Source organism: Pinus tabuliformis, chromosome 3_1, assembly GCF_031772625.1.
Source record: "Pinus tabuliformis cultivar Carrire ecotype Pingquan chromosome 3_1, CPIR1, whole genome shotgun sequence".
NCBI classification, from domain to species: domain Eukaryota; kingdom Viridiplantae; phylum Streptophyta; class Pinopsida; order Pinales; family Pinaceae; genus Pinus; species Pinus tabuliformis.
The window spans coordinates 939,816,077-939,843,805 of NC_142301.1; the positions used below are offsets into that span (position 1 = coordinate 939,816,077).

Consider the following 27,729-nt stretch of genomic DNA (forward strand, 5'->3'; position numbering starts at 1 on the left):
CCATTTTTGCACCATCATTTGCATCAAGTTTACACTGTATTTTGAATCCAATTTAACGTCTTTTTATGCATCCATTTTGTGTCAGTTTTTGCATCTAGTCTTACGCCAGGTTTTGTATCTAGTCTTACACTAGTTTTTGCTTCTATTTTTGCACCAGCTTTGGTGCCTATCTTTGCACCATGTGTTGAATTTTATTTAGCACCAAATTTTGCATCCATTTTTGTGCCCATTTTTGCATCTTTTTTTGGACCATTTTTTACATCCACACTTACGTTTGATTTGTCTCCATTTTTCCCATCTCATTTTGCACCATATTTTGCGTCATTTGTTTCATCCAATTTTGCATCATTTTTAACACCATCTCTTGCATCTAATGTTACATCATTTTGAGCATCCAAATTTGCATTTATATTTTCATCTTATGTTGAGTCATGTGTTGTGTCCACCTTTGCATCTTATTTTGTGTCTAATGGTACATTCAATTTAGAGCCATTTTTTACGTCTACTTTTGTATTTGTTTTTGCACCAAGTTTTGCATCCAATTTTAAGCTATTTTATGCCCCTTTTTGCACCATTTTTTGTGTCTACTTGTGTCCAATGTTGCACCATTATTTACACCGACTTTTTCATCCAATTTTGCATTTTTTTGGTGTCTAGTTTTACATCATTTTCACCATCCAAATTTGCATCTTTTTTTGCCTCATTTTGTGTCCACATTTGCATATAATTTTGTGTCTGAGTTCGAGCCTAAATTTGCATGTGATTAGGAATCATTTTTTACATCCAATATGGCATCCTTGGTTTCACCTTTTTTCAGCCCCATTTTGCATCTTGTTTTATGTCTTTCTTACATCTTTTTTTTTTCCTTTTTTGCACCCAAGTTTGCATCCCAAATTTACACCATTATTTGCATCATCATTTGGCATATTAATTTGTAACGTTTTTTGCTTCTTTTTAACACTCAACTTTGCATCTTATTTTACATCTAGTTGTTGTCTTTTTTTGCATCTAATTTGGTGCCCATTTATGTGTCCTTGTTATTGCCCAATTTGATATCCTTTTGTATGCCATGTTTTGTTCCCTTCTTTGTGTCAACTATTGCACAATTTTTCACTTCTAATTTAAAACACTTTGTATGTCAATTGTTTGCATTTTGTATTAATTCCTAGTTTAACATCCAATTTTACTTTCAATTTTGCATCCATGGTTACATCCGCATTTGACTTCTTATATAGAGTATATTTTTCTTTACATATATGACCCCCTTTATAGATTCATAGTGAAATATATGATAGTTTCTAAATATCATTAAAGCAGATATCACAATTCAAAATCATTTGTAAAGAAATTTAAGAGAAATTGACAACATCCATCCAAAAAAATAACAACGTGTCATTAACAATTTTCAAAACATGTATAAAATAGCAACATAATACTAATAAAATCAGTATTATTTTTAATCAAAACAAGTAAAATTCAAATATGATTAACAAATCAAAATATTTCATGAATATCGTTATTCTATAATAAATTAACAACATACATAAATCAAACTCATCGTATGATTACAAAATCAAAATGTTTCATTGATATAGGGTAAATTCACAACACCCATCTAAACATAACAATGTCATTCTACACAATAATTTCTTCATAAAAAACAATGCATGTGCATGCCTAGCTACCACCACCAAGATCATCCTCATGATCATCTTGACCATCCTCATTACTCTGATCCACATCATCACCAACACTGCAACTATCATCATCATCTCCTCCTTCATCACCATCATCCTCATCCTCATCCTCATCATCTCCTGATATATGTTGAACATAATTTGGATCATCGTCTTGGCAATCATTACCTATAGCATTCTAACAAAAAAAATCAATATTACATGTTAGTATTAATTACATAACACAACGCATGTTTTTGTTATACAATGTTAACCATAAAATGAGGTAAGATATACTAGCATTTGCACCAGATGTTGCAAAGGAAACGCCGTAAGGCATAAATTGAAAAATACAAATACAACAAAAGAATACTTTGATAAAGAATAAAAATATATTGAATGCTCAGATCAATGCCCCTTTAACTGGAAGCATTTACTAGACATATCTAATGCAGAGACAAGCAAAAATATATAATTCTTCAAATTCTAGATGGATGCAATCACTTAGTAATGCCATGTTGAGAACCTTCCTCTACTTGTAATATCCTCTATCAGGGGCAACCTTCATGCCTCTACCTTATATCAACACTGACGAAGTTAGCAATCCCATTGGCCCATCCTATTTATCTGTCAAGTTTGAAGCATAAGGCAAGTGACTGGCCACTGGTATTATACAATAAGCTGAAACCTAAACTGAACTTCCCCCATGGGCATGACAGACAAGAGATGGGGCTTTTCTTAAATAGAAGAGATAGGGCAATCTTTACATCCCTACCTCATCAACACTGATGAAGTTAGCAATCCCATTGGCCTATCCTATTTACCTGTCAAGTTTGAAACATACGGCAAGAGACTGGACACTGGCCAATCCTATCAGATATCCCTCTATCAAAGCAACATTCTAATGGCCCCTGCTACAATTATACAATATCTAGAGAGCATCGTTAGAAACATCCTTTGGAGAGATAAAAATGAAAACAAGTGGCCTCTACTCCATTGGAAATGGGTGGCATTTCTTAAATAAGGTACGAGGGACAGAATGCAAGATCTTTTTAGCAAGGTCCCCTATACGAAAATCTATTGATACTATTGATGGAAACACACTTTGGAATAAATCAATTAGAAGTATCTGGTGTGAGGCAAAAAATAGAAGAGATAATCAAGAAAATATGTATGCCTAAAGAAAAATAGAAGAGATAATCAAGAAAATATGTATGCCTAAAGGTTGTATAATCTACAACGATGTGCTTCAAAGTAAAATTTTATCTAAGGTAGACACAAAAGTTTCAATTCATACAAAATTAACTATCAAATTGTTTTGTTTAGACTCTTAGAGCTAACTTTAAGTTTTAACAACAGAAGATCAGACAGACCAGTAGTTTAGGAACTCTGCACTCCTCACCATTTTTGTATACTTATGGAGAAATTATAGATTTGTCAGATGGATGAAGATGTTTCTGAAAGCATCATTTTGCAAACATGCAAATTCTCCTCTGCGTAAACAAATAAAAGCTGAAAAAAGAGAAGAAACCAAAAAGGGGGTAGAAGTATAGGCCAACCCAATGTGAAATTTCAATATAACCTTCTCTAACCTTGTCTAATTTCTAAACAACACATTTAACTAGTCATTGATGTCATGTTTCCTCTTTGATGCTTTACATCAAATTAACTTCATCTAACCCCAGCATGGTAGATGTGCCCACCACACCACTTCATGAGAATGTGTACACAGTTGTACGTCCCTTCATTATCTCAGATGATGCTTTTACTCTCCACCAAACTCCTCGCATGAGAAAAGCAATCTTTGCAAGGTCTCAGTTCAGATTTGGGAAGCTTTGCAAAGGCACATTGTGTTGTTTCATGATGGTAAATGTTATTCATGAATGGCAATTTCTATCTGATTATGCTGAATCCAGGGCATCCTCTGTTATTCCTTGCTGCTTTATGGTTTTTCTGGTTTTGTTTATGGTGGTGTGAGGCTTTGTCGAGGTGTGGTGTGAGAGAGGGACCAGACCATCTCGGGCTACCCTCCTCTTGGGATCAGCTCCTACTCAGGTCTCTTTATTTTCTTCCTCTCGTCAAGTCCTTACTCCTCAGTTGGCCGGGGCACGCACTTCTGAGGTGGATTCTATCTGCAGCAGGGCCTCCTCAGGGCATACATAACCCCGAAAGCTCATCAATTGCTGTGTGAGTTGGAACTAGCATTTGAGGGTGGGAAAATGGCAATGGAAATTTGAGAGGTATCACTGCTTCATTGCTGAAAGGTCATCTATCAAGAGTAGATGTACCAGTCCCATTACAACTAGACAGCTGCAGGGAAGGGTACTCCTTTCCAAAAATGACACTAAAAACAAAATTCTGATGATGATGAACATGATGCAGTTGGAATTTAAAGCCATGGACAAGCATTTGACAAGGATAAAAGCAGTCTTACTGCATGGCAAAGGCCCAACTCATCTAGACAGTCCAGGTGATGAAGCACCCATAGATGTGGAGGTTTCCACCTCCTAGTCTCCTCATGAAAATTTATGTTTTCTTTCTTTACTATTATAGTAGGATTATGTGTTATATTTTGTGGCTGTTAAGCCAAGGCACTGTAGGCTTTTTTAGAACTCAATATATTTTTTTAAAATGTATATTTTTGGACAGCAGACCTCCTGTATTGCCAATGGTCCGGTTTCCCTAGTGGCAGACCAGAGGCATACAGAAGGTTGGATCATATGTGATCATCAATAGTTAATAAAAGGCCTTTAAATTACCTCCCCACCCCCTCCCAAAAATAAAAAATAAAAATCATCTATAAAGTTTAGAAAATCAATTATTGAGAAGATTTTTCGGCATAAATCACATCATAAATCATTTGTCGACGTGTTCCAAACCAACAAGTGTGGTTCATCGTCAGGACAAGTTGAAGATCCAGACCATGGCAGATTATTTTCCAACTAGAAAAATTAAATCACAACTAGGTTATTATCCAGCTAAGATTAATCAGAAATCAATTTTTTAAAAGTATGTTCTTATCAAGCCCAAATTTAATCAAACTTCAATTATACCCTGAAGATGAGCTTTGCAGTGTGGTCAAAAAATTGAGGAATAATCTACTCCAACACAGCTCTCCTCTTGAATAAAATAATGTCAAGCTACCTGAGCTTTAAAGTCATTCTAACCTTTTGTATGGAAGATTTATAGAATTCATTTCCATTTTAGTTATAGAAAATCCCAATAAAGATAGTGATTGATTTCATGTTTGTACATATGTAATGAACACTTAGCACAATAGTATAGCTCAGTTTGCCCAACTTAGCACAATAGTATAGCTCAGTTTGCCCAACTTAGCACAATAGTATAGCTCAGTTTGCCCAACCCTTTCTACAGAAGGCATAATACCCAGGGAGGTTACAAGATCTATTCCCAAGTAGTTCTGTCCAGTTACCAGCTGGTATTTCAACTAGAAGTCAATTCCATTCCTCACCCAGAAAAAAAAATACAGGGAAAGGAGGGAGAAAGGGGGATTCCATCACTCTGACAATGTACCAACTTCCTCACTTGGAACAGTTAATATGTGGGCAAGTTAAGGGAACATCTTTCTCTGGGAAAATTAATATAAACAATTACTGATGCAGTTACCTCCTTATAATGGCATAAATAAAAATTTTGTTGAATTAATGTTTGTAAGGAATTATCTTTGTAAGGTTCCAATTTTGATGTACTGGCAGAATAAATTATAAACCTATCCATCAACCAAATGAGTCTTGCAAAAAGAAAGAGATAAAGAGAAACTATTCACAAAACTTACCTTTAGCATTTGATGGCCTCCACTATCACTGGTGCTGAAAAGTTGCAACATCGGTGTTTCTTTTTGCGAAGGAGAGTGAGTAACACTGCAAAGGACACGTTCAGAAAAAGATGTTATTGCCATTACATATCTCAGTTCTAATGATACAATGAAATACGCATGGAAATTCAACTGTGAATAACCACAGTCCACCCTTTTGAATCCCATTTGATATACTTGTCAGAAAATACATTAACAAACAAAATTATACATGTACTATGAACTCCAGTATAAACTGACATAAATCTCAGCCAAATACCAAACCTGTTGAAAATTAAAGTGATCATGAATATACAACGAAAATTCACGAATGTAAATTGGATTTCAAGTATTGTTTCTATCTGGATAAAAGAAACAAATTAGAAATAATAACCACCAACTGCTACCGTTATCAAAGAAGTGAACTTGTTAGAAGATCAAGCTAAAACAGTGAAATATTGAAATCCAGGAACATTTTCAATAAGACATTAAAAAACAATCATCAAACTTGGCAGGAAACGCAAGGTTTCAGGCAAGACCACTGCCCACCCAACCATGATCCACCTAAGTAACATTGAGTTGCACTCACTTCTTATGTGACTTGAGAATGGATTACGAATGCCGACTATTGGCATATCAACATTATCCAGACAGTTATAGGGAAATATTTGAGAAACTTAGGACTTCAATTTTCTTTGAAAGCAACAAACTTACTACACACATTCAGGACATTTTTTGGTCAGAAAATCATTATGATTTACCAGCATGGATCCATCTTAAGCACGGATTCACATAAGTTGATATTTACATAAGTTATTGATATAGATCTTCAAGTCTTACTACACACATTCAGGACATTTTTTGGTCAGAAAAGCATTATGATTTACCAGCATGGATCCATCTTAAGCACGGATTCACATAAGTTGATATTCACACAAGTTATTAATATAGATCTTCAAGTAATTTATTTATATAAAGTGTTAACTTATTTTTTGAAAAGTATAAGGTTTAAACATCTTACTCGCATAATTTTTTTTACTTCTAATTACTTTACATGAAATTATATTATAGGTCAAATGGATAACTAATTAAACATGTATAGCATATTCTTTTTTTCTTTTTTATTATAACCAACATTACTTTTCTATTTAGAGAATATTTTATTTTTATTTTAAGAGGGACACATGTCAACTCTAGAGTCCAAGTTGAGCACGGACATACTTACACATCACGTTCACACTGGACTGTAAAATGAGCCTCCTAGCCCAATTATACTATAAAGACAGCAAACATGATCACTCCCAATTTGTGTTGAGAACCCTTGACAGTGCATAAGAATATACCAAAAAACATTTTCTTCAAAATTGCATAGTCAAACCAGGTTTGGGTTGGGATCACAAGTTTGTCCATATCCATTCAATATCTATGCCCATTATACAAAGTTAGTGAAGTACCTATCAGATGTAAAATGCAAAACTCAATCCTTCTTTGCAGAACTCGTCCAAAACATGAAGCATATAAATTGCTCGCTGAATTATCAAATAGAAGTAACTTCAGTGCAATGACATCAGGCTGAATTTACCCATTGTTTCTCGAGCAATAGACATGATAATTTATGGAAATGACCCTCCACAAAAGACTGTAAATAGATGGTGTGCTTAGCTATTTGATTGGAAATCTTGTCTACAACTATTTAAACTACAATGAATTTGTCAACATAAAATAATAAGTTGGATAGGTATTTTTCAGACACAAAGCATTTGAGATCCAAAAAATAGACGCTAATCTAAATGTCTCTAATTTAAACCACAGACAATTATTTGTTTGTTGAATTAACAACCAAATTAAGTTTCAATAACACGACGTAATTTTCACATACAAAGCATTTGAGTGCAAAATAAGAAAGATAGTTTAAACGCCTATAAAATAAACCAAGGACATTTTTTGTCTGTTAAACTAATAAACAATTATATCAAATTCAAGCCTACATTTACATGCATGAAGACTGCTCATAACTTAATCTATTAGGAATGGATCATTTGTTGTTAATGTTGAATTTTTCTGTTAATATAGCACTGACAGCAAGGCAAATTCAATATTTAAAAGGCAGCAATCTACATTCGGATCTGGACAACACTTTTTCTCCTTTCCTGCTATTTGATTATTCCCATGCAAGAGGAAGTTCCAACTAATTGATTTTCACACTTCCAAAAGTAAATTCCTCATGTTTGAATTTTCTAGATACAAAACCTAGGTATAATAATCCTAATTGTTGATCCTACCTTGAAATAAGTACCTTTAATCCACCATTGGATCTTGCTTTAAATAAACATGGGGTCTTGCTTGAAGTGTCAAAGTTTATTCATCTATTCCTTGCTATTATCAATAAGACATAATAGAATAAAGGAAAGAGCAATGCACCTTGTGAGTCATCTGAAGAATTGCCTTGGTATTGATGTGCACGAACTTGTGGGCAAATACAAGAAACTGAACAACAAGAGAGCTATAAAAAGGATAATTAGCCAGAACATAGTTTTGCCAATGATCATTATATCCATAACAACTTTCTTTCGTGCTTCTTTTTACTAATGATCCCACAGAATCAGTACCAGTCTTTTGCTTTTGAAGCAAGCTAACTGAAAGTGGAGACAATCATTGATCCCTATCCCTAAGCATCTTATTCTCTGCCTCCAAATAATGATCCTCTTCGAGAGCGGGCATCATTTCGCCTTCTTCACCAATATTCCAAGGCTGTAAATAATCCAACCATAGATCAATAATGTGTGTAGCCTTCTTCAGACAAGCACCTACTGGCCAATAACTGAAAGCTCGTAATATAAACCTGTACAAAGGCCTCTGTAACAGAAGGGACCATGTAGCAGGCACAACCAAACTACTCCGTGGCAAGGAAAATGACCTCAATCTCAAGGTATCCATTTGTGATGCAGCTCTCCATCCAGAATTCAACTCTTCTTGAGGACAACACAAAGTAATGCTTACATAATTGACCAGTATTTTCACAGCCTCTGTGATTTCTACATTGGGGAGACCATACCTATGATATCGATTATTAACAGGTAACAAAATACCAAAAGACTGGCAAACCCGTGAAGGTAAGGGCGAAAAATCATCATTCACTAACCAAAACTGTACAAAGGTATGAACAACAAACTCGGCACGAGAAAATATCGATGGATTCTCCTCGAAAAAATGATGTACAGACACACTGGGAGCACAAAAATCAGATATAGGAACAAATTTGTGTAGATACAAATTCAGAAGATGCAAATAAGGGCTAGAATTGAACTTCACAGGCCTTCCATTGTCATGGATACCGTGCAAACTATGCAGAGAAGACGCCCATTTCTCGAAACGATACCGGGAAGGCTTCTTAAACCCCAATTTCATTTCATCCGAATCCGAACGATGCATAATATCATTATCTTTGCATACAACGTAATAAGAAAACCAAAACATAAAATACTCAAATGCATTCAACTGCACCTGAAATCCTCCTCCATGGCCGTCCTCCTTCAATCGGTCTTTAAATAAAGCAGGGCAGACTTTAGATAAGATATACAAACCCCTCTCCGACTGAAGCATGTGACGAATCCACGCCGGAAGGCGCTCGGATGGAAACACAGCGAACCACATTTTCCTCGTCTGCGGCAAATATTGACGAAAACAAAGCTCCAGACGGCGAGAGAAGATTTATGGCCGCATTCGCGGAATGCTCAGAGGTCTGCGCGATCCATCCGCCAATGCCGGACGGCTGTAAGACCTCCTCGAAGCCGAAGATCTTGCGGAGCAGAACGGGGAAGCATGTTATGTAAAAATGCCTGGTCTGATCCCAGCTGTGCCTATCGATGAAGGATTCCACGACCCGGCATGAATTCAAAATATCAGACGATGATGAGGAAGCATTCAATAACAGCGAACTTAATTCTTGGGCTTCGAAAGAGAAATCTGTCGAAGGTGAAGAAGACACAGCCATTGCACCTCAATTTTACAGTCTCTCTACTGATCCGGTCGGAGGCTTAAATCCCGAGATAAACCCCTTGAATCTTCCTGAACCCTCATGCAGAACCACTAAACCCTACACTACATCGGATCGCAGCACTCACTGATCTAGTATTATAGGCATTCGAAGGTGGGGATACTCTTCTCTTTATTTCAAAATATTTGCACCGCCTTAAGTAGCTTTTCAACTTTGGCCATTTCCCTTGAAAGACGTTAGTGTGGGGTGGGGAAATTATGTTGTTTTTGAGGAGTTTTTTGGTTTGTGGGGACAGGGCCACTCTTTATGTGACCATCCGGGCAAGCGAGGCGGTAATCTTAAGTTCTTGCAGGGATATCTTATCTCTTATGGATTAATATGATTATTGATACTCTCTTATGAATTACTTACATTAGTGATAAGGATAGGGGATTAAAAATTTAAATATAATAATAAATTATATAAAAATAAATAAAAATTTGATGGGGTGTTGAGATGTGTGTTAGGTTACTGAGCGGATTTGTTATTCCGTTGTCACCCCAAACATTAAAGAGAGGGATAGTGTCGCCCACATTTAATGATAATGCACTGTTTTAATTTGGAAATCTTTGAAACTTCCTCAATTTCCTACAATTGTTGGGGTCAAATTGATGATATTTGGTGTCAATGTCATGTTGTCGGGTTATCTATGGGATATTTCCTCTGCGGCTTCTATAGTAGTTCCTTAAGCAATGTGGAAGGTCCAAGTTGTTCTTCCATGTTGGTTTGGCCTTCCATCCTTCACTCCATTTCATGAGCTAGACTATCTACATTTTCCAAGTATTGGCAAGGTTGCATGTGGCCCGCATACCCACTGGTGGGAGTACCTGCACTTAAACTCTTCTAGGTTTATGGGAGCTCAACTCCAACAAGTATACTAGTATTGTCTTTGCTCTTAATTTTTTCCACTGGGTCAGCTACATTTATATTACTTTGGTTTGCTTGGTTTAGGATTCTTTGGGGAAGGTTCAACGTGTTATCTAGGGGTGAGGTAGCCTTGTCCTCCTCCTGCCTACGACAATCTTCCTCACATTGTGTCTTGGTTTTACCATTCCTTTGCAACTCCTTTAGCCTTTGGTTTACCTTCCACCTTTATCCCTAAAATCCTTCATTTTGTACATTGTGCATTGGCCTCACTTTGGTTTTCAATCCCCTAAAATCCTTTTGTCTTTCGAGACTTCACCAATTAGGTTCACTCGCCTCATTATCACCGTGCCTCAACAATGGATGTGGTCGAGACGTGGCTCTGATGGTTAAGTCCCTTTTGGCAAACCCTGTGCTCAGTTGCAAGCCCTAATTGTTGTTTACCTCTTCAATGCAACTACCCCCCCCGCCTTCCCACGAGAAGTCCAGGATGAAATTGTTAGAAAATCGATAATGGCAGCTTATTGTACTTATCTTCCTTTAACTTGATATTTTCTTGTGAATCTTATTTATCTTCTTTGTGTTCTTTAGTTAGATCTATTCATCAAACAATGTCAAGAACAATAATAACAACAATAGACACATATATTGGCTTTCTTCTTAAAATATGCTTCAAATGATATACAAAGACCCAAACCCTAGACCAATCCTTCTCCTAGTACCAAGTCATCCCTTCCTTAAATCCTTCCTTGATTCTACACCAAAATGTTAGAGACTGCAACTTTGACCTGCCAGCTTCAATACTGCTACCCAACCTGCAACTTCGACCCTGCAATTTCGACCTTAAAGCTTCCAAGGAAACCCTAGAGCAGCCTCCTCTTGGGACCTTCCTAATAGCAAGACAACTCGTTATGATTTCTAGATCAAGTATCCTTCCTTCTAGTTACAAGATGTTGCACTTCATCTTCCTACAACTCAGACCTGTAACTTCACTTCTTCCTGCAGCCCAGAAACCCTAGAATTTCGCACGTGTGAGAGAGATAGAGCCCAAAACAAAATATTTATGTCCTTCTTGTGCTTTCTTGGCCTTCACTCTTCTTTTCCTGCTCTTCCCAGCTATAGATCGAACTCTTTCTTGTAGATTGAACTTGTTGAGTGAGTTTTTCCAAATGAGGTTGAATTGCTTCCTTTTATATCCTTCTCAAGGGGTCGAATTCTCTCCTTTAGGCCGACTTGATTTTCCCAGGGTCGACTTGTACTTTAGGAGCTTCCAGGATTTTCTAAACTCAAAAATAATTATTTTTACAAATATATTTTTGCCCATAAGGGTCTTATAAACATGATGTTGACTCCTTTGACTCGAGACAGTAAATCCTAAGACCTAAAAAACCCTATAAGCATGAAGAACATGCTTTACCTAAAACACAATCAATAATGAGCATGAAACCCATGCTTTAATAATAATATATTTTCTTTTCTTTTCTTGTTTGTTACATAGGATACATATTGAAATGAGTACAACAATTATGAAGACCGAAACTAGTTACATTTTCAATAATCCCTCTTAACTAGGGAGGTATTCATAATTGTACACTCAGTACAACATCATATCTCAAATTGAAGAGTTATCACAAAAAGAGTCGGATTGATAAGACATATTGTAAGCATCATCATCATGACCAGCATTGTCTCTTACGCCTAACTAGACAATCTCTTCTTTAATCAAGAGCATTACCGCACTACCTCTACAAGGCACATACCCCATCTGGATGTCTATAAGATATGTCCTATTAGGACTATTCTTATCTTGGATCTCGAATCTTGAGTCCTCAAAGAATATCAGTCCTCTTCGACCACTCTTCACTTGGATACTTATCACATCCTCAAACAGTGTTGGTCCCTTTCCTTTCTTGAATGTAATATCATCAAGGAAACCGCAAATTCTTATCCAATTCTCTGCCATTCTCTCTTCATCACTTGAAGAGGATAATGTACAAGTGATGTCCCACATCACTCCCTCTCAACCAAAGACAACATCCCTATTCTCCTTTAATCTTGACAATAACCCCCTCTAAAAAATAGAGGAGATCTAGACTTCCCTTTTATTTGAGAAGTCATCATCACAAGCCTTACAATTTGCCTTCATAAGAGTATTAGCTACCAGTTCTTCATAGTTTTCTGGCTCCCTCTTTCCTCTACATCATCGAGCTTTCTTTCTTTCAAGATATCATGGAGCCACCTTCTCTCTTCAATCTTGTGACAAGTTTCAGGGTACCTTTCTTGCTTATCACTTTCATATTCAACATGAAGGCATTGCATTGAGCTTTCCCAAACTTGAAGCTTGATCATGGCTTCCTTATAAATGTGATATTCTTTAACCTTCAGGTTATCTTATCATACTTCTACCATCCCTTTCCAAATTAACATTTCTTGAACTTACAGCTTTCCAGTACCAAATATTGAGCTTCCCTCAATATTCTTCATCCATACAATTGCACTTGCCTCAACTGCCATCATATATTCCTGTGACATTCTTCCAGGTAGCAAAATAATATGTTAACCAAATAACCAACAATAATGAAAATTAGACTTGCCTCGTTATGATGACCTTCTCATTCCATCAACATCCTCATGATCCATCTCCATATGAATCTTCCTTCATGCATCAAAGTGCCGAAGGATCGAACTTTATTACCAAGTTACAATTTTTCTTCTAGGGACTAGACTAGATGTTAATCATCGTTATACATATATTTTAGAGAAAGTCTTAAATTATTTACACATCCTTAAGTAAGCCAAATCATATTCCTTTCAAGCATCATATATCCATATACATAAGCATATTTTATGACCAACTTTCTTTCACAAGATTCTATACACAAGAATCTTATCTATAGTTTTAGATCCAACATGCATTCCTATGCTTTCATCCAATCATTTAGATATTCATATATCTCGCAAAGAGCCTACATCCTGACCATTGCATTCTTTCATCCCTTTACTAGTATTGGTTCCACATTACATGGAATGTCTACTTAACCTTGCCATGATGATTTTTCCAAAGACCTTCAAAAAACGATGGTCTTTCCTGAATCATGATGATTCAACTAAGCAGGATGATATCTTCTAATATAATGTTAGATAATGCTTGGATGGTCAATATGCAAAATGGTTTATCTATCCATCTATCTAGATGATCTCTACAAAGAAACTTAATCATGTAAATTCTATACATGCTACTATCATATGCTTCTTTCTAAGATGTTAAACAAAACATATTATCCTAAAATAAATATTAAACTTCACAGAGAGCCGGACAGTCAGTGAACCTTCTTTAGTAGTAAATATCCTTCACTTCTTCCTTCTTTGCCTTCTTCTCAGGTTCTCCCATTGCTTCGGCCACATGATCTTCATTCCTTTCCTTTATCTTATTGTTATGCTAGTTTGGAAAGTCCCTCCTAGAGTGTCCAAATTCGTTACATCCAAAACATTGCGCTTTGGATATGTCTTTCTTCTTGGCCTTGCCAAACTTTCCCTTCTTCAACTTCTTAACTCGGGCTAGAAAGGCTTGAGATTGCCCATCTGATCCAATATCATCCTTGACCTTGATCCTTGATTCTTCCAATATGCATTGCACCCACAACTTATCAAAGGGAGTTGAATCCTTCTTGGAGTAGATGCTTGTTGCAAAGTTGCTCCATTATGGTGGCAATGCATTTAGTATACAGATGGCTACTTCAGAATCAATGATTGGTTCCCCAAGTCCTTACAGATGGCCTCTTAGTTGAGAGATTGTCATGAGGAAGGATGCCACATCCTAATCCTTTGATTTCCTCATTATGTACAACTTGTTCCTTAACAACATATTTTGACCTGTTGTACTGATGTCATCGACGGCCATATGGTAAACCTCTACTCTAGAGGTTCTATTATTGTAAAATTTTACAACTATGGAGGTTGTGGCAAGGTCTCAAAGGAGGGACTTTCTTTTTGTGGCAAAACTAACCTTTTTTCAAAAGATAGTTTCTATAATTGAATCCATCTTCAATATCCATTTCTTCAACCCCACTCTGCCGGATTTGAATATTGAATCCCCCCTACTTATTTTGGGATGAGATGATCTTTCAAAAGCCAACATAAATATATTGGGGACTTACAACAATATACAAATTAGCAAGGAAGGGTATACACACATGTGTTAGAATTTGAATTGAAGTTGACTTGAGCAAAGGTATAACAATGCATATTTAATTAAATATTGGTGATTTTAACAACCACGTCCATTAGATTAAAATAATGATACTTTATGTGTATCTATATGCAAAGACAAAATACTTGAAAGGCACCTTCCCAAAAACAAAGGTCATTATAAGAAAAATGGAAAAATAACAAGTTGATGGGTGGTATGATTGAATGAAGAATCAAAGGGCAAGAAAGAAGAGACATCCAAGTTTAGTCCTAATAAAAGATTTTATGGCCCCTTCCAAGGAGTGCGTTATTAAGAGGGACACAAACATGATCATGGAGTCTGTGCTAAAGTCTTATGGGAGAAATAGGAAGCATGTGAATGAGATATTATGGATTTCAAAAGAGAAATCATGTTATTCAATCCAATAGAAGCAAGTGGATTGGTGCTACTTGAGACTCCATAAGCTCTAAATCAATTGGTGAAAGCAAGAAGTCTAAAAGATAAATGCAAAGAAAGGAATATCCATCTATGTACAAATCTACAATAAATAAATTCAAAACTATACACTGTTTCCATATAGACAATGTTAGGTCCCTATAACACTAGTGATTCCCCCATTACTAGTGTCATTGTGGCCCTTACTGTTATTGTTGTGCCCTTATTGTCCCCATATTGTTATTATTGTGCCCCATAGAAGCCCACTATTGTTATTTTTGTGCCCTTATATTATTATTGTTATGTTGACTTTGATTATATTGTGACCCCTTAGACTTCTATATATAGAAATGAGGCTTTGTCATTTGTATCATCCAATAATTGTTCTTTTGTGTAATGTAAAGGAGGTTGCCCCCTCGAAGAGGCTGATTTCTAAGTTGTTGATCTATCTTTTCTATCTTTTTGTGAGTTGGTTTCATAACAGACAACCTAGGTTCGAACCCTAAAAAGTGTAGGGTCTTTGTGAGTGTTTGTGAGGGAATGTGTTTGACATCACATAATTGGATTCCCTTCATCATCAAAGAGACATGTGTCCCAAAAGTCAAATTGGTTTAAGTGGATGTTAATATGATACATTGTATATTTTCTTAGGGTAGTAGCACAATTGGAAAAAAGCATGTTGGCAAGCCCTTGTGTATCCAAGTGATCGAAAGTTCAATCCCCCAGACATATCTCACCAATTGAACTTAAAAAAAATATGATACATTGTATATTGCAAAGCCATTAAGTTAAGTAATGACCTTGGCTAACCCAAATATTTAATTAGAATTTAAGCTCAAACACAACATTAGAAATGAAACCTTCACTCTAGATCTAAGGATATAGGGGTCAACATTGGATATTGGATACAAGACAAGGTGATCAAATGTATCTCTTGGACTAGCATTTTTTACAAAGGAATACAAATTTTAATGCTTATATTAACATGTATGTATAATATAATAATGAAATAGTCACTCTTTAGTTCATGGATAAAAGTGTTGGTGTGGAAGGAAATCTCGAGGGATGTGTCACTATAGTCATAAAAATTGCATTTATTGTGGCACATGGAGAACTTATTAATTGGGTGTAGCTTTAAAAATGGATAGGAGTGTTATCCTCCCCACCTAACTGCAATTCCTACAAATGACATATTTAGTGATTAATGAGTATATTGTTGTAATAATTTTGAACCCTGTGTTAAGAAATTGCCCACTTTTTCTAAGAGATCTAGATGGGTAAAGTGAATGGGAAAACTGGGAATCTTACCCATACTAGAGTAGTCATCGGCAACATAGTGAGAGGATTGAAGTTGGGAAACCATGGCTTCACTAGAAGACCAACTCATCCCCAAAACCATGGACCTTGGTCAAGGATTTTTTTCTTATCCTCAAGACATTTGAAGATCACCACAAAAAAACATGGGTCTACATCCACCCAAACCGGTGTTCATCCAATCCTATCATAATCGAACAGAAAAACGCTACTTTTTCAATAGAAAATGGGGAATAAAAGTATCACCCAAGGATAATGACCATCGCATCAAGCGCTCAATCATAAGGGAGGAGCAATAATTTGACAATCACACGTCCTTGATTTCTGTTGATTTAACTCTGAACACTCACGTAATATTCTCTTGCTTGGCGAATTAAACACCACTGCATGGAATGGACGAGGATTGAGCCGAACCCTGGATGAAGCCCACTTCATTCTCATCTAAACACAAAACTATATATACGTCAAAGCTATTACAATAGATTCTGACTGTCAACACCTCGAGGTTCTGTTTATATGTGGCTACCTTTTATGGTTACTATTGAATGTGTGATTGGCAATAGTAATGGCAACTTAGGGTTGCCAAATTTCCTTCGATTCCCTCACTACATCCTAACGCAAATAGTTGTTCAATGCCTTGGGTGTCTTTCAAAACTGGTAGGCAGCGTCTTCTTTGATATTTCTTGATGGTTTTAATTCCACTACAATCACAACTTTCATTTACATAAACTTCGTGTTTTCGCACGAGCGATGATTGTTCCAAGGTGAAATGTCACTTGGATGGTTTCAATGTTGTTGACCCATCATAACTAACTAACGGATATGCCCATTACAATTTTATACCACCCCATTATCAATATCAATTATGCATGGGAACCAATTAAATCAACTTTTCACATTAATTTTATATGAGCATGAGAACATGTGTTAACAAGCAGCCCATAAAGCCTCATTTTGAATGCCATAGTCACTTAGAAGGAATTCCTCTTGTAGTAGCATCCTCCCTACTAAACTTTGCTAGTGCTAACATTAGAACCACCATTACAACAAGATATCTTTCTAGTGTTGACAACACCATTATATTAAGATACCTCAAGAGAGACAGAAAATTTAAAAAGTATGATAGTAATACTTATCCAGAAGATGGTATTGAAACTAGTAATTGTTCACGAATCCATAAGATTGTAAGGTCATTCTCATTATCATAATCATTGTCATCATCATCACCATCATCCTTGTCATTGTTATTGCCATCATTACATTATCATCATAATCACCATTCATGCCATCATCATCATCATTATGGACATTGTTTGCAATTGTTCATAATTGTAGATGTTGTAAGAAATATCATCAACCCAAAAAATGTGATCAGTGCTAGAAAAGGGTTGTTTAGGACACATTGATATACGTAAGAGAAATAAAAACTCTATTTTTGACAGAAGATCAATGATCATCATCATCACCACCATTATCATCGTCATTGTCATTTTTATCATCCCCATCATCATCATTAATGTAATTTCTATCGACATTGTTGTAATCATGCATCATCATCATTCATGCCATTATTGTTTTTGATGATGACCTAGATGAAAATGATGATCATGACACCAAAGATAATGCTTATGATTATGACAATAACAACATCTAAAATTGGGAAGATTCGCCAACGTCATTAGCATCATCATCATCATAATCATTGCCATCATCATCATTGTCATTGTAACCACTATCGTCTTTATCATCATAATCACAATTCATGTCATCGCCATCATCTTCATTTTCATCATTGTCAATATTATTGACATTGTCATCAATTGTTCATAATTGTCAATGCCATAAGGAATATCATCAATGCTGAAAATATGATGAGTGTTGGAAAATGAATTCAAAAGCGAACATAGAAATGGGGGCAACAATAGAAGTAAAATTGGATGAAAAGTGGATACAACATAAGTAGATGCACAACAACATGAAAAACCTGACACAAAAGTGGATGCAAAAGTAGATGCAGTTGTCAGTGCAAACTTGGATGCAAACATGAAGGCAAAAGTGGAAGCAAACATGGGTCCAATGGTAGGTGTAAAACTTGGCACAAATTGTGGTGAAACAAATGTGGATGCAACAACGGAAACAAAAGTATATGCAAAAATGGATGAAACAAAAGTGGATGCAATAGGGGATGCAAACGTGGAAGCAAATGTGGTTGCAATGGTAGGCGCAAGATATGGTGCAACAAAAGTGGATGTAACAATAGACAAAAAATATGCAAAATAAGATGCAAAAATGGATGTAAAAGTGGAAGCAAACATTGATGCAACAGGCAAAACAAAATTGGATGCAAAAAATGGATATAATGTAAGTAGATGCAAAAGTAGATACAAAACAAGATGCAAAACCCAATGAATAAACCTGACATAAAAGTGTATGCAAAAATAGATGCAATATTTGATGCAAAACAGGATGTGAACATGGATGCAAAATTGGAAGCAAACGTGGATACAACAGTGAGTGCAAAACATGGTGCAAATTGTGGCATAACAAAAGTGGATGTAATGATAGATGCAAAAAAAGAATCAAAGTATGATGCAAATGAAGATGTAAAAAGGGATGCAAAAAGTGAAATTTAAAATGGGTGCAACAGTGGATGCAAAATTGTGTGCAAAAGTGGATGCAATAGAAGTCGATGCAAAAGTAGATGCAAAACGAGACACAAAACCCGATGCAAATCCCGGTCCAAAATTGGATACAAAAAGGGATGAAAAAATAGATGTAGTAGTTGATGAAAACCTAGATGCAAATGAGGATGCAAACGTGGATGCAAAATTATAATCAAAAGTGGGTGCAAAAGGAGGTGCCAAACTAGGCACTAATTGTGGCACAAAAATATTAGATGCAATAGTGGGTACAATAATAGATGCAAAAGAGGATGTAAATATGGATGCCAAACAAGAGGGAAAAGTGGATGCAACAAAAGTAGATGCAAAATTTTATGCAAAACTAGACACAAAACACAATGTAAAACTTGGCACAAAAGGGATGCACAAATGGATGAAAAAATGGATGCAAAAAATGATTTAAAAAAGGATGCAAAAAAGGATGCAAAAGTCGATGCAAAAGTTGATGAAAGTGTAGGTGCAAAAAGTGGATGCAAATGAGGATGAAAAAGTATGTCAAACAAAATTAGGTGCCAAACTTGATGCAAAACCTGGAACAAAACCTGGTGTAAAGGATGACACAAAAATTGGCATAAAATTTGGTGCAAAACGTGGTGCAAAACCTATTGCAATACTTGGTGCTAAACTTGGTGTAAGATTTGGTGCAAAACTTGATGCAAATTTTGTGTCAAGTTTTGCACCATATTTGATAAATGGATGCAAATAGCACCAAAAATGGGCTCTAGATGCAAAAAAAGAAGTAAAAAGGGACGCTAATCGCTGGTTTTGTTGTAGTACAAAGATTAAATGTTTTCACTATCACGAACTGGGACATTATGCCACGAATTGTCTGCACAAGAAGGCCAGCAAGAAGTCCTTAGGAGGAGTGGCAAGTGAAGCTCTCGCTTCATAATTCGAATTGGATTTCACCCTCATCGCTTGCATGGTGACATTGGTGATGGGTAGTGTGTGGTATCTAGATAGTGGAGGTTCATTCGATATTACCGACAAGAAATAATTCTTCAGTGACTTAGAGGAGTAGGACCTCCAGATGCACATCTAAATGGGAGATGATGGAAGGTATAACATGGTCAACATTAGTACTGTTACTTTTCAGAGGGAGTATGTTTCTCCTCTCACAGTAAAATATGTCATGTATGTTCCAGGTCTGAAGAAGAATTTGGTTTCAATTTCTATGTTGGTGGAACATGGCTATGATGTGATATTTAGAAAATTAAAGGCTTTCCTTCGGCACATAACATTAGGACAAGTGAATGAGATCGGGATTTGGTTAAAGAAACTCTAAAAATTAGATGTAGAAGATTGTCACGGTTGCTTTGAGCACAAAATCAGAGAAGGTACGGAGCCGAGACATCGAAGAATTGTGGCATAGAAGACTGGGCCACTTGCACCATGGAGCTTTGAAGATCATGCATCATATTTCTATAGGGCTTCCCAAGGGTACGCTAGAGCAAAGAGATGCATGAAAAGGGTGTACATTGGGGAAATACACCAAATCCACCTTTCATGATAAGGAGAGTCGAGCACAAGCGATCCTTGAAATATTTCACTCAGATGTGTGTGGAATATTCTCGACAGCCTCCACGACCAACCATAGGTATTATGTAATATTTTTAGATGATTTCTCACATAAGTGTTGTATTTTATTCATGCAAAAGAACGATCAAACGTTCTCTAATTTTTGTTAATTTAAAACACTTGTTGAGAAAGACACTAGTAAGAAAGTGAAGGCTCTTAGGAGCGATAAGGGTGGATAATATGTTTCGAATGAATTCAATAACTTATGTGCATCAAAAGGCATTCAACGAGATTTAATAGTACCCCATAACCCACAACAAAATGGTGTGGCTGAAAGGAAGAACATAAGTATTATGGGAGTTGCACAGGCAATGTTACATGATCAAGGTCTATTGTTGCACTTGTGGATTGAAGCATGCAACATAGTTGTATATGTGTAGAACAAGAGTCCTCATTAGATTCTCAGATTGAGTACACCAGAAGAAGCTTTTTCAGGTAAGAAACCAAATGTGGCACACTTCAAGATCTTTGGTTCATTGTTTTACTGTCATGTTACCAAGGATGTAAGGAAAAATCTAGAACCAATAACTGAGTTGGGCATATTTAGGGGGTACACTGATACACCTCACAAATATTGGGTGTACCTTCCATCTTACAAGATGACAGTGGTTCGTTGATATGTGAAGTTCGATGAAGAGAAGGCCATGAGATGTTCCCTTGAGAGGGAGATTCAGTTCCATGCAAATGAGGAGATTTGAGCTCCAAAATAAGAAACTTAGGATGATGTGGAGCATCAACATTCAGAGGAGTAGAGAGTGGAAGCACCCACTCATGTAAATACTTCCAAAGATGGAAGTATTCACACCAGAGAGGGTTACATCTTGATGCATGATGCTAGAGAGAAGGTGGGATCATCCATATCACATTGAAAACTGAGGAGGTCACCATATCGATACACTAGCTACATGGATATGATAAGAGAGAGTGTAGAGATTGAGCTATCCTCATTCAAGGAAGAAGTGCAGCAACCAGTATGGGTTGATTCCATGGTGTAGAAGTATGACTCCATTATCAGAAAAAATGTTTGGAAAGTGGTCCCAATACCAACAGGAAAGTCAGTGGTGAGTTCCAGATGGCTTTACAAGGTAAAGCAAGCAGCAGATGGGAGTTTGGAGAAACACAAGGTCAAATTTGTAGTTAGAGGGTTCTATCAGGTGGAGGGAATTGATTACGAGGAGACCTTTTTTCCAGTAGAAAAGTAGTCTTCAATCATATCTATTCTAGCACTTTCAACATAGATGGGATGGAAGATACATCAAATGGATGTGAAGACAACATTTCTCAACTGAGTGATTGAGGAAGAGGCGTACATTGAACAACCGGAAGGATTTAAGACCCTCGACAGAGAGTCGCATGTGTGCAAACTCAAGTGAGCATTGTATGGATTAAAACAATCACCTTGTGCTTAGTACACCAATATTGACACCCATTTCACTAGGTTGGCATTCACTAAAATTGAAGAAGATGCAAACATTTACCGTATTGTGGTTGAAGGTAAATTGTTGATTATAATATTATATGTCGATGATTTAATTCTAACAAGTGATGAGAAGTTAGTAAAATATTGCAAAGAGGATCTTATAAGATAATTCGAGATGAAGGACCTAGGGATCATGCATTATTTCCTTGGTATGGAAGTATGGAAAGGAGATGAGGAATTGTTTATCTCTCAATGAAAGTATGCCAATGAGATAATGAATAAGCTCCACATGGAAAGAAGAAAACCCATGGAGACTCCCCTATCAGGAAATTGGAGGAAGGAATATGCTAGTTTAGGTGAACTAGTGGAGGCTATTATTTACAGGAAACTTGTGGGTTCACTTGTGTATTTGGTGAAAACAAAACCGAACATATTTTTTGCAGTTAACTAACTTAGTCAAGAAATGGTTAAGCCAACCAAACTGTATTGGAAGGCAATTAAACATGTGTTGAGATACCTCATAGGCACCACTCAATTTAGTCTTTGGTACAAACAGACAGAGGTAGTGAAGTTATAAGGTTTCACAGATGTAGATTGGGCAAGGAGTCCATTCGACAGGAAGAGCACATCAAGGAGAATCTTCATTATTGGGTCAACAACAGTTTTTTGGTACAACAAAAAGAAAATATGAGTTGAACTCAGTTCAACAAAAGTAGAGTACATGGCTTATAGTCAAGTAGCTTGTGAGGCTATCTGAATGAGGAAGATCCTTGTTGGGTTATTTGGTCAGTAGATGGATCCTACAGTGATTTACTGTGACAATAATAGTTGTCTCAAACTCTCTGAGAATCCATTTTTTCATGATTTGTCTAAGCATATCGACATCGGTATCACCATCTACATGATTGTGTGCAGAGGAGAATCATGTTGTTAGAGTACATTCCTACAGACAAACATGATGTAGAAATCTTGACTAAGGAACTATCAAGAGGAAAATTTGAGTTTCATAGAAGCAGGATTGGGGTATCTTATAGTCCCTTTCTTGTTGAGAGGAAGTGTTGAAAATGCAACACAAAAATCCTAATTTAATTTTGTCTTCTAATTAAATTAGGAATAAAATTGTAATTCCACATCATAAGACAACTTGTACGAGTTAATTAGGTTAAGTTATGCAGTTAATTAAAGTTGAGGGTCTAACTTGAGTCATGTAGAGTGTATCCTACATTATAGGAGCCCTAGTTGAGTTTATTTTGAGTTGTAATTAATTAATTCAGTTTAAGTGAGTTAAACTCAATTAAAATAGTTCCAACTAATGGAGAAACTAGTAGGAGGTAAGATAGTGGGGTTTTGTTTCATGTGTTCAACCAGTTAACTTATGATTCACTCATAAATAACTCATGCATGTCAGATCTGAGAGTTACCCAATTCATATTGGAGTTTAGGGATAGTGTACTATCATTTTTAAAATAATCATAATTGTATAGGTGGTACATGCGATCAGAGGAAGGCATATGAGGATTGCGCAATTCATATTGAGGAATTTCCCTAATTAATAGGCAGTTAATTTCCAAGGAAACAATGCAAGGAAATAGGGACTTGGGCAAGCCAAATTTTGGTTAAGTATTTTCCAAGGCTTCTCTAGGAAGTAGTGATACAGATAGAGATAATGCTGAGGTTGCTCGGGCTTGAGAAAATCATTGTAATATTCTCATCTTTTCTGACTAATGCAATATTGATCCGTTAATGAAAAAGGTATTATAGACTTTGTGTGAATTTTCTTATGTTACTTAGTGCAACAGATCTAAAATATTGCAAATAACATAAACACATAAACAAGTTGAAAACACATTCAAACACATAAACACAACCAAATTTAATAAAGGAGTTCACCAGACTTTATAGCTACGTCTCCTGCTCCTTTCGCTTCTAGTGCTGACCTCTTTATTTTGTCTTCAAAATCTTGTTACAGGGATGAGCTCAAAAACAGGGTCTCAAATGTGAAAATGGACCTCACTACTGCGTTCAGCTCGAAATTTCTAGTCAAATGAGTATACACTTGACCATAGTTGGCCACTGTGACCTCCAGACCCCCCGGAATGGTCCAAAACCACCTCTATCCCTGCAAAATCACCCCCTACTTGGCAAAAAACACCCTAGCCTGCATAAAACCACCTCGAACTGCGTGCTAGTGGTATGGCAGGTTCGACACCTACAACAGTTTTTATAAAAAATTGGTGGCTTGGTTAACCAAGTCCCACCCTTTGGCATGTTGGTTAGTGGAGGTATGCGAAGTCGTTTGTATATAAGGTTTTGGAAGGTCGAGGGTTCGAAATCCCTGCCCGACCATTCTGCCATTGGTTGCATTATACATTGGATATGTGATATGATATGGTTGTTCTGCTGGTTTAACATTGATTATATGGTATTAATATACCGTATATGGTTGTGATTTGCGGTGAATGTGGGATATTTCAAACTATATGATAACCATAACTTCAAAGGTCTAGCGGTCGTGGGGTTGACCCCGACTGTCCAGCGTTTTTCTGACGAAACCCCCGATACAACATAAATACAAACTCACTGCCTATGTTACCAAGGCCTGCGATAGCTCATCTGGTGAGCTGGTTCAGGTGAAAACGTTGCCACTCCAGGAAGTTAGGAGTTCGATCCTCCCTGATCCCCAAAATTTTTGAAATAAGGCCAAATTGGGGAAAATCCGAACTGCCACATGTCAACATCGAATTGGCCCGTATGAACCAATCACAACCTGTCACGTCACCTCCTCCGCTAACATCATCCAGGACTAGTGGCTCATTTCTGGGTTGACACGTGTCCCTACTGACATAGGCACTGACTTGGTTGACCATTGACCGTTGACCTTTGACTTTTGACTTTTTTTCCCCTAATTTTCCATTAACTTTGACTGGCTCTAACTTCTCCATCTGGACTCGAATTTACGTGCCGTTCACACCGTTGGAATCGTATCGATGAGAACTTTGATTTGATCCCACTTTCATCTACATTTGAAGACTTTGATCTAGAGGCAAAAATGGATCCATTTTGGATCACTCCTCCCCAATGGAAGCTTTTGGACCACAAAAAGTTAGTTTTAGCTATCGAGTAAGTGAGGATAAATTTCCTTCACTTTTCCAATCTCTATCCATCATGCTTTACTTGGATTTTTACCTTTGAGTCCAACTCGAAGATACTCAACATTTCCCCGTCGCGAAGTCCTTATCCTCCTATCAAGAATTGTGTCCTCCTGTAGCTCATTGAGATACTCGGGAAAAATATCTTCAATGGAAGGTAGCTGACCTTGCTCTTCAGGATCTTCAATCAATGAAGGCTCATACAATCACAAGTTTTCAACATTTACGACGGAATAGATTTGCATATAAGCTGGTAGATCTAGGCGGAAATCATTTTCACCAATTTTGTCAAGTATTTTGAAAGGACCATATCTAATTGGTTTCAACTTTTTACCTTCCCCTTGAAGTCTTTATTTGTTGTTGTACAACCAGACTTGATCATCAACTTGAAGACTATTCTCAACTCGATGCTTGTCACGTCATTCCTTATACTTTGCTTGGTTTCTTTCCAGATGTTCTTGTACTACCTGGTGAATTTCCTGGATTTTTTCAATGAACTTGGTTGCTTTGTCCATATCACTATGCCCATCGACTGCTATGTCTTTATCGAAGACAATATCCAAGGGAGACTTTGGTAAAAAACCAAAACAAGTCTCAAAAGGAGATCTCTGAGTAGAGGAATGTTTTACATGGTTGTAAGCATGCTGCACATAACACAAATGCTCATCCCAAAGTTTGGGATGCTTGCTGCAATATGCTCGAAGCAACTGTATTACTGTCTTGTTGACCACTTCTGTTTGACCATATGTTTGTGAATGAAATTTTGTATTCTTTAACTTTGTGTCCATTAACTCCCATAGACTTAACCAAAATTTCCCAACAAATCGAGAATCTCGATCAAATACAATAGAAGTGGGTAACCCAAAATGAACCCATACATTTTGAAAGAACAACTTTGCAGTTTGTTCAGTTGTGACCTGTTTATTACACAGTTTCAAAATACACATCTTACTGAACCTATCCACAACTACATACAAATAATCATGACCCTTTCTAGACTTTGGCAATCCCCCAACAAAATCCATGGAAATACTTTCCCAAGGACGAGAAGGAATTGGAAGTGGAGTATACAACCCTAATTTTCTATTACTTGGCTTGCTTGTAGCACACATAGTACATCCTTTAATATATCTAGAAACTGTCTCATTCATTCGTGGCCAATAGCATAATCTTTGTAATTGTGCAACTATTTTACTTACACTAAAATGACTTGATATGAGAGAAGTATGTGCTTCTCGAATTATATTAACTCTTTTAGTTTTTGGAATGCATAACTTTCCCAAATGATATAAGAGTTTGTCCTTTATGAAATAATCCAATTCTTCTACCTACCTGCCATGACTTAAAGTTGTATATACATCCTTAAAATTTGTGTCTTGAGCATATTGTTTAATGTAACTTTCTTGAATTACTGAATTATGCTTAAGTATTTTGGATGCATTTATAATTGGTCTTGATAACATGTCTGCAACCTTATTATGTATTCCCTTCTTATATTTGATAACAAGATGAAATTTCTGTAGAAAACCCATCCATCAATAGTGTCTTGATTGTTGCAATTTAGTTTGTGAGTGTAAGTATAGTAAGGGTTGATGATCTGTGTGTATGATTGTTTCTTTACCTATTATGTAATGTTTCCACATTTTAACACTCTGAACTAATGCATATAATTCTTTATCGTATGTAGGATAGTTAACTACTACAGATGTGAATGTCTCAGAATGAAAGCATATAGGCTTTCTTTACTGCATCAACACCACCCCCATGGCATATTCACCTGCATCTCTCTCGATCTCAAATGGATGTTGAAGATCTGGCAGTGCTAGTATTGGCATTGTACCGATCCTTTCTTTCAATGTGTCGAAGGATTTATGTTGTTTGTCTCCCCACTGAAACACCTGTTTCACACTTTTCAAAGCATGTAAAGGAGCTTCAATCAAAGAAAAGTTAGCAATAAACTTTCTCCAATATTTTGTTGCCCCTAAGAAACTTATAACTTATATAACAGTATTGGGCTTAGGCCAATTTGCAATCACTTCGACCTTAGAGGGATCTATCTTCAATTCGCCACCCCCTACAATATACCCCAAATAATTTAAAGATGTTCTGCCAAATTCACATTTTGACAGTTTTACACAGAGATTTTCTCTTTTCAAAACATCTAAAATCTTCTTTACATGATTTACATGTTCATCCCATGTTCTACTGAAAACAAGAATATCATCTAAATAGACTATTACAAATCCATCAATGAATGGTCTAAATACATCATTCATGACTTGCATGAATGTAGCTGGAGCGTTAGTTAAGCCAAAAGGCATAACCATCCATTCATAGAGTCCTTGCTTTTTTTTGAAAGCAGTCTTCCATACATCCTGTTTTGCAACTTTGATCTGATGGTAGCTGCTTCGCAAGTTCAATTTAGAGAATTGAATTGCATCTTTTAACTGATCTAACAAATCATCAATATGAGGAAGAGGATAATGATTCTTTATTGTGATTTTATTTAATTCTTTAAAATCAATTCACATTCTCCCTGAACCGTCTTTCTTTCGCACTAACACAATAGGTGA

The 27,729-nt window shown here is 36.4% G+C and overlaps 1 long non-coding RNA gene across 1 annotated transcript in view; it reads right to left on the reverse strand.

Moving 5' to 3' along the window:
- Positions 1-1,565: 1,565 nt before the first annotated feature.
- LOC149190867 (uncharacterized) overlaps positions 1,566-27,729 on the reverse strand; it is a 271,337-nt gene continuing 245,173 nt past the window's right edge. Inside the window, exons 2-3 of the long non-coding RNA XR_016256529.1 lie at positions 5,473-5,557; positions 1,566-1,875 (exon numbers count right to left, since the gene is read on the reverse strand). This is a non-coding gene — a long non-coding RNA (uncharacterized LOC149190867). The remainder of the gene's footprint in view (positions 1,876-5,472; positions 5,558-27,729) is intronic.